The sequence below is a fragment of the Sphaeramia orbicularis genome, chromosome 24 (genome assembly GCF_902148855.1).
Source record: "Sphaeramia orbicularis chromosome 24, fSphaOr1.1, whole genome shotgun sequence".
Lineage (NCBI taxonomy): Eukaryota > Metazoa > Chordata > Actinopteri > Kurtiformes > Apogonidae > Sphaeramia > Sphaeramia orbicularis.
In genome coordinates this window covers 21,005,610-21,014,677 of record NC_043979.1, presented here as the reverse complement: position 1 = coordinate 21,014,677, position 9,068 = coordinate 21,005,610, and positions in this window count along the sequence as shown.

The following is a 9,068-nucleotide window of genomic DNA, read 5'->3' as shown; positions in this document are numbered from 1 at the left end:
CCATTTGCGCTCCGCCCGAAAAACCACCTCTTGCCAGCGCAAACACTTTTAATCAAAAAATGAGACTTTTAGCAAAATTGTTGTTTTTCCATTAGGTACATTTTTATGCGCAAGTTATATTTGCGTAATTTGAGGGTCAATGGAAAAGCGACAAGTGTTCTATCTGCACTCTTCTCTTTTACTTTATTTTAATTGATTATTATTTATGTTTTATTGATTATGTTTTAATTGTAATTGTGTGTTTTTAACCTGTCTCTTTTCCATTTTTGTAAAGCACTGTGAATTGCCCTGTGTATGAATTGTGCTATACAAATAAATTTGCCTTGCCTTGCCTTCATGGTACCTAACAAAGCAGGTCCACTCACTGTTCATGCAGAGGTGGACTTTACAGACCCTGTAGACCACATTGGACCTGAGATTGTCCTCACAGGAACTGTTGCTATCACTGTCTTGTAATGTATGTGGAAATTACCAAAAATAGTCACTCGCCCGATAAAGGGTTAATAATCTTGAGTCGACTTTAGAGAAAGGCATTGTGGGTAGATATTACGGGACCAAAGGCTACATGTTCTCTAACTTCTCACCTGCCTAATGAGGTTTAGTCTATGACACACTTAAACATAAATGTTCGTTTATGTAGATGATTTACAGAGGCCTATTGTGATTGGTTTGCGACAGATTATCTTCTTTAAAGGAATGATATTTTACTTTTTTAAATGGAATTATGCATTTTAAAACATTTCCCTGTGGTCTACATAAACTGTAAAAGCTCTGCTTGGGTCTGAATTCTTCATTAATTCAACTCCACAGGTCCGTCTTCAACCCTATTTCTGAGTAATGACACCAGAAAGGTTGTTTTGAGCGCTGGCCCTTTAAATGCACATGCCCCACCCTCTCCAGGTTGTTGGCTGTGCTGCTCTGTCCCGTTCAACCCCTTATGTTCGTTAATACAACCAACAACTGAACATTTCGGGTAATTTTGCTTGTTTGTTTTCATGTAGAAACATTGTGTTAATTGTAAATAGGGTTAGGCAAAATAAGTCTTAACTTCAGCCTAAACCCCTTCGGTCGCATTGGACCCGAGGTTGTCCTCACAGGAACTGTTGCTGTCACTGTCTTGTAATGTATGTGGAAATTACCAAAAATAGTCACTCGCCCGATAAAGGGTTAATAATCCTGAGTCGATTTTAGAGAAAGGCATTGTGGGTAGATATTACGGGAACAAAGGCTACATGTTCTCTAGCTTCTCACCTGCCTAATGAGGTTTAGTCTATGACACACTTAAAAGACCAGGTGTGCCCTGTCCCTGGCCAGGCTTATTTTACTACATCGAACCCAAGAGTGGTGGATTGCAGGAAAAAGGCTAGACGGAGGTTTGTGTATTTTTTTGAGAAAGGGATCACACACCAGGCCAGACTCTTATGAAAGACGGCCCCGCTCCTTCTCCAGCCAGTGAATCGGAAATGAAAAACTCCCAGAGAAACCTGGAGCTGAAGGAATGTGAGTGAGAAGCCAGCAGACTGGGCTGTTACTACAGAGGAAGCTTCCCCATATAAGGGCGTCTGCTCTTTTCCTAATATGGATATGTTCGCTCTCTATTCTGGCTCAGTACAGTAGGGACTACTATTAGACCATCTGACTAAGAAAGAAAAAAAAAACCACAGACATGAGTGAAAGTGTGCGACTGTATTCGCTCGCTGCAGAAAGTGTGCATGCTGTCAGTCATTACAGCCCAAAGACCCAAACATCAGCTCCATCATATCAACAGGAAACAGCTCGACGGAGGAACATACCCCAGTCACGCTGCAAAACAACCAACTCAGCTGATGTTTTGATCCTACATGCGGGGTAATCTACTGTACTCTTGGATTTATCTTACATCACAGGAAATTTGTCACATGTTTTGAGGCAATGCCTTTAGCAGATAAGGCTAATCTTGTTCTTGACAGTTGGTTGCTTATTTGGATGTATATGTAAAAGACAGGAAAGTACATAAAATGTTATCAGATCATTTAAGTGGCAGATAAAAAGTAAAAGTGACGCATACTACAACAAGGGAGGATGTCATTTGCTGATAAAGTGAAATCTTGTTTACCTTTTTATTTTTTTGTCCTGTATCCACAAAACACAGCACAGTACATCACATTCTGTCAGATGACTCAGTTTGCATAATAGATTATTAACCCATAAAGACCCAAACATCCAATGGCAACCAGAATCATTTACTGATATAAAAAGTTAAATCACTGTTGATCCATTAATCCTATCAATCCATGTAAATAATTAATGTTTTTTGTCTTTATAGCATAAAACATATTAACCCACAAAGACCCAAACAGCCGCTGACGACCAAAACCATCTACTGATCTAAAATATTTAATCTCTATTGATCCACTGATCCTATCAATACATGTAAATAATTGGTGTAAAATGCAGTTTGTCAGCTTTTCATGGTCATCAGATATGACCCATGGATGTTAAGAGGTTCCATAGTGAACATGGAAACACTGTCATCTTCTACAACATTGATTCACCAGTAAAACCCATGGAGTTGGATCAATGACAGTAAATGGAGACACTTGGTTTATGTTCAGTTAATGATAGATTTTGCTGAAAAAGTCACTTTTTCTTCAGTTTTCTCTATTTTTGATAAAATTATCCTCAACTTGAATCTGATCTTTTATGAACATCTACATGATCAGTAAATAAAAGGTAGGAAAATACCATATTTTCACTGATAAAAACAAAATACAGAAGATAATATTACAATAAATGGTGATAAATCACTTAAGGATGGTTAAATACAGAGAAAAATTCATTTGGGAAAGGCCATAAAATTAACACTCGGTCCTTATGGGTTAAAGTAAATCACTTTGCGTATGGAAAAATGATTAAAAAATAAACTAGGCTAAATTGATTTGAATTCCCAACACTTTTCAATTGCAGTAAACTGTCATTTCTGGTGATGTTGTTGTGGTAAGTTGTTTACCCTCTCTGCTGTCAGTCTGAGGAGGTAAGAGCTTGTCAGTCTCAGGGTTTCCTGTGTTGAATATCAGCGTGCTGACTCGCTTGATGTGTGAATGGTCCAACTGCGGTCGCCAAAGGAAACATAGGGCTCTGTGTGTGGCAGGCCTAGATATGTCAAGGCTATAAAACATGGTATTTAGTATCTAAAAGAGAAGCTGTGGGTTAAAATCAGGTGATACAATGTCAACAGCGTCTGTTCTGCTCTGCACTTATGATATCAGTGTTGCCAGACATACCTGTGTGTAAGCTGTCTGAACCGATACACTTTCACACATTGGAAAAACGTGGTCTTTGTGCAAACCATTGCATACCGTGTTAGATATTTTCACATGTTTTATTATTACTATTCAGCCACAGTGAAGGATATAGCAGAACTTTCAGGGGCATCATTGTCTAACAACTGGCCATTACCAAAAACTGGGTCATATAACACAGGTGAGTCATAGGTTTTAGTTGGGTCACCCTGTGAATTTGCATTTCAGGAAGCATGTTTTTGATTGTCTTAATTGCTTTAAGATACAAACATCAAAATTGAAAAACAAGAGTATTTTTCCACGGATCCACAATGTTACCAGTTTTCTTTTATAGAAGCATCTGCACTTATTTGCACCTAACTGACTCATGCAGGGGTTGCAGCTAAACCAGATTTTCAGTGTTACTGCGTTCTTATTTTGACATGATGAGGGAACGGCTGTAAAAATGGACACAAATGTTCATTTATGTACATGATTTACAGAGGCCTATTGTGATTGGTTTGCGACAGATTGTCTTGTTTAAAGGAACTAGCGGCATTGTACCTGTGGTGCCATTGTACGATAGCATGAGAGGCTAGAATTGCCCAGCATACCTCACAACATTTGAATACAGACATAAAATTGTGCCTAGATAGTCAGGTAATGTTTCTATTCATCTGGCGAGTTTGGCGGCGATTGGGCCTGTGAAGGCTGACGAAAACCCGTACAAACGCTCTCCTGTGCTGCAACATCGATCGGACGGACATCAATGGGAGGGACGCCAGGCAGACGGACACAGAACGCGCTTTATATAGTAGGATGATATTTTGCTCTTTTAAATGGAATTCTGCATTTTAAAACATGTCCCTGTGGTCTACATAAACTGTAAATGCTATGCTTGGGTCTGAATTCTTCATTAATTCAATTCCACAGGTCCATCTTCAACCCTATTTCTGAGTAATGACACTAGAAAGGTCATTTTGAGCGCTGGCCCTTTAAACGCACATGACTCCACCCCCTCCAGGTTGTTGGCTGTGCTGCTCTGTCCCGTTCAACCACTTGTGTTTGTTAATACAACCAATAACTGAACATTTCAGGTAATTTTGCTTGTTTGTTTTCATGTGGAAACGTTGTGTTAATTGTAAATAGGGTTAGGCAAAATGAGTCTTAACTTCAGCCTAAACCCCTTCGGTCGCATTGTGTATGGAACAATGAATATGTTGTTTTTTGTTTGGTGTTTAAAGTAATTAATGACCGAATAAACTACTAACTACTACTACTACTACTACTACTACTAATCACCTCAAAGTTTGGACATATTTTCATTATGGACAACAACCGCTGCTGCTGATAAACAATTACGGCGTACTCTGAGAAATGTTCGTTGTAAGTCTTGAGCTTATATGTGCAAATATCATGACGTAACTAGTTATAGACGTAACAAATTAAGAAGGAATTGAAACGGGTTGTAGAAATCCAGCCAAAATGAATGTAAAGATAGCTTTGCAGCACCTGGAGGGTCCAAATGTAACTGGTGGTTTCGGACTCTGCGTTGTGTTTCGTAAGGACGAGACCCACACGTACGACTTCGGAGGCAGTCTCCATTTATTGATTTTTCGTTCCTGACAGAAGTGACATAAAACACAAAAACCTCTGGTCAGCGACCCCTGTAAAACAAGCTCCTACACAAACCAAAATGATACAGAAGTGTGTTTCAGCACATTATAAGCACCTCATACAGCTTGAACTAGCCAGTTCATATAAAAAAATTACATTAGCAAAGGCTAAACCAAAAATTTTCATGAACTCCACGGCTGCTTACCTCTCCCACAGAGATCCGGAACAAAAGGGAAGAGGTAAAGGCGCAAAAAGTCTGGTTATAGCACGCAGTGTCACACTGTAAATTGATCGTTGGGGAACAGATTCAAACTAGAAGCACTCGGAGAGCGCAGACCTCCGTCAAGGCTGATCAGTGGCCCCCCCCGTGGGCCCCCCCACGCCAAGGAGGTTATGTTTTTGCCAGGGTTTGTTTGTTTGTTTGTTTGTCTGTCTGTCTGTTTGTCTGTCCGTTAGTGTGCAACATAACTCAAAAAGTTATGGACAGATTTTGATGAAATTTTCAGGGTTTGTTGGAAATGGGCCCCCCCGTGGGCCCCCCCACCCCCGATCACCACCAAAATTTAATCATTTCTTCCTTATCCCATTTCCAACAAACCCTGAAAATTTTATCAAAATCTGTACATAACTTTTTGAGTTATGTTGCACACTAACGGACAGAGAAACAGACAGACAGACAGACAAACAAACAAACAAACAAACAAACCCTGGCAAAAACATAACCTCCTTGGCGGAGGTAATTAAAAGTTCCACATACTGACTCGGAGGCCCATAATGTCAGGTATTAACCAGAAGCAATGAAAATATAAAATGAACAGATTTTGTGTAATTATAACAAACAATACACAATATCATATACATACCCACATTGCTGCAAAATAATTGACCTTGTTATACAAATACACAAATAAATGTACAAAAGACTAAGAAAAGTGGGTTTAGCAAAATATGACCCCTTTAAAAGTGTATGAAATGTGAGAAACATGTCTCCTTTGCAAAAGTGCAAACATGGACAGATTAGTTCATAAATGTACTCAGTATCACACTGTTGTAGTGATAAGTTGTTTCTGGCAGCGGCTGCGGAATCATAGCGACGTACTGTATACAGTAACACTGGGCACTGGCAGCGCAGTAATGGAGTCTGACATCAGTAGAATTAACTACACTGATGTCATGCTGTTGTATTGTTTCACTGTTTAGTTTATTGTTTTTCCAAATTGAAGCAACCACTAACACCTCCACCCTCAACCAAGGAAATAAAGTAGTGAAGTGATGCCCCCGATTTAACCCTTAACTCACGCTGATATTTTGAGGCTGAGTGACTTGCGCAGTAATTTCAGGTCAGGGTTTACACAGCTACAGCGCACCACTTTTAGCATCATTACCTCACTGCTGCCTGGGTCGGCTGATAACTTTCCAACGACAGGCTCTGTGAAGGTGATGGTGTTACTATGGGGGTCCGACAAGACTACATTTTTATTTGCCTCCGATGACGACGCCATCCTCGTTTAACTTCTCTTCCGAGCACCATCAGTGGAAATGATTTGTCGTTTCTTCTAAACACCTTTAGTATGCGCGGCCATGATGTCATACCTGGAGCTGATGTCACACACAGCGAACCCTGTATCCTCTGGGACATCTTCAGCTTTTTCCATGGTTCCCACACACTGCTCACATTCAGTACAGCTGCAGTCATGCTCATACCTTCCCAGCTAAACAGGAAGATAAACATTAAAAAAAAGTCAAAAAGACCAGTCAGCCGCACCGAACACTATGTCCTGAGGTTGCATTTTTGTTCCACACTAGGCCAGATATAGACTCTAATTTCACAGGGGGATATTTTTAGTGCATATAGTGGTTCTAAAGTCATCTGTCTTTCGTTTGCTTTGTGTTCTGCGAACTTCGGGGTTTTATTTATCCAAACCACACTACTGTACTTAGTGACTCAGTTACCAGTCCATGAGATAGACCAGGGGTGTCAAACTCATTTTAGATCAGGGGCCATATCCTCCCAGTATGATCTGAAGTGGGCCGGACCAGTAAAATAATAACATAATAATATATAAATAATGTCAACTCCAAACATTTCAATGTGTTGTATAGTGAAAACAGTAAAACTAGAAGCACTTGGTGAGCGCAGACCTCCGCCAAGGCAGATCAGTGCCCCGGATTTGGATGAAAATTTCAGGAAATGTTGATACTGGTGCAAGGAAAAAATGATTAAATTTTGGTGGTGATCGGGGGTGGTGGTGGGGCCATGGGGGCCCACTGATCTGCCTCGGCGGAGGACTGCGCTGTCTTTTCTAGAAAAGCACTCGGAAAGGGCAGACCTCAGCCAAGGCAAATCAGTGAGCCCCCATGGTCCCCCCCACCACTCCACCACCAAAATTTAATCATTTGTTCCTTGCGCCAGTATCAACATTTCCTGAAATTTTCATCCAAATCCGTCCATAACTTTTTGAGTTATCTTGCACACAAACAGACAAACCAACGCCGACAAAAACATAACCTCCTTGGCGGAGGTAATTACATTATGGAAACATTTCCATCTATAAACTGTCCTTCTAAAAATGTGAATAACATGAACAACCATGAAAAAACTGAAATTTATTAAGAACTAGAAGCACTCGGAGAGCGCAGACCTCCGCCAAGGCTGATCAGTGGCCCCCCCCGTGGGCCCCCCCACCCCCGATCACCACCAAAATTTAATCATTTCTTCCTTATCCCATTTCCAACAAACCCTGAAAATTTCATCCAAATCTGTCCATAACTTTTTGAGTTATGTTGCACACTAACGGACAGACAAACAAACAAACAAACAGACAAACAAACCCTAGCAAAAACATAACCTCCTTGGCGGAGGTAAAAATAAGTGCAGTTTTAACTATATTTTGCCTCTTCTTATCATTTGTAAATGTGCATTACAACTTACAGATCACAATGGATCTGCAAAATATGCAAATTATTCTATTAACTGCCAGAATATTAGTAAAATTGCACTTACTTCTCTTAACACATTTCTAGTTTTTGCATATTTTTTGTGAAAGGCTAGTTTGTAAATTTACACATTTTCATGTAATTTCACTTTTTTACACTAAAACAGAGGAAAAATTTGGAATTGTCATTATTTGTAGGTTTTTATGGTAGTATTTTACTGATCTGACCCACTTGAGACCAAAGTAGGGCTTTTTATGGCCCCTAAAGTAAAATGATTGATTGTTAATATCTTCAGTGTAATTTTTGCATTTCACAAATTCATCCTAAGGGCCAGATTTGGCCCCTGGGCCGCATGTTTGACACCTGTGAGACAGACTGAGCTCAAACTAATGTAGTCAATATAACACTTCTACCATCTTTCCTGCTTTTTTCCTGTTTTCGTTGACTCAACTGGTCATTTTGGAAGCTTTATTTTATACGTGCAGTATTGGAGCACAGTAAACCCAAAGTGTTCCCAAAGTGGACCCATATTTGAGCCTCTGGTTGTGTTATCTATCCACTCAGTTGTCCATTAGACTAAATTCCATTAGCGGTAGCTGGCAGCCTATTTGAGGAATGTTCCATGGCTTTAGCCTTCAAACCAACCATCTATATACCACTGTGTAAACTGAACATGAAACCAAGATCAAAATGATTTCCCTGCTTGCATATTTCTTCAGCTCTGAACTCTTGGACAGCCTGCAAAGAGTCAGCAACAGGGAAAGAAAAACCAGCTTGGAAGCAGTAGAGAAAATGTGGTTATTTATTATATTTACTGACATTATAGGGATTTTAGTTGCTCATCAACAAGTAGAAGTGGAAAATGAGCGCATATTTGTGGAAAACCATCACACACAACCACTTATGAGGAATCCAAAACAAGGTAAGAACACAGCCAAGACAGTAGAGAAGCGCATCGCATTCCTGTGTCAGTCAAAAATATGTGTGTTTCTTCAGTGAACAAACAGGCCATTAAAGATGTATTGGGAAAAGCAAATAGTCACATTCCCCTCCAGTATGAAAGTGTGTCTGCAAAAACACTCTTGAGAAAAAAAAATTTAAATGGTGATCTGTTGATGTTTAACAACGGAGAGGGACCGGTCATTTACGGAGACATGAAAGAGCTGGAAACTGATGGAAAAATTTTGAAGACTGCCTATGAAAAGACAAGCAGTGGAAACTAATAATGGATCTGGAGCCTGGGATGATTTGTTG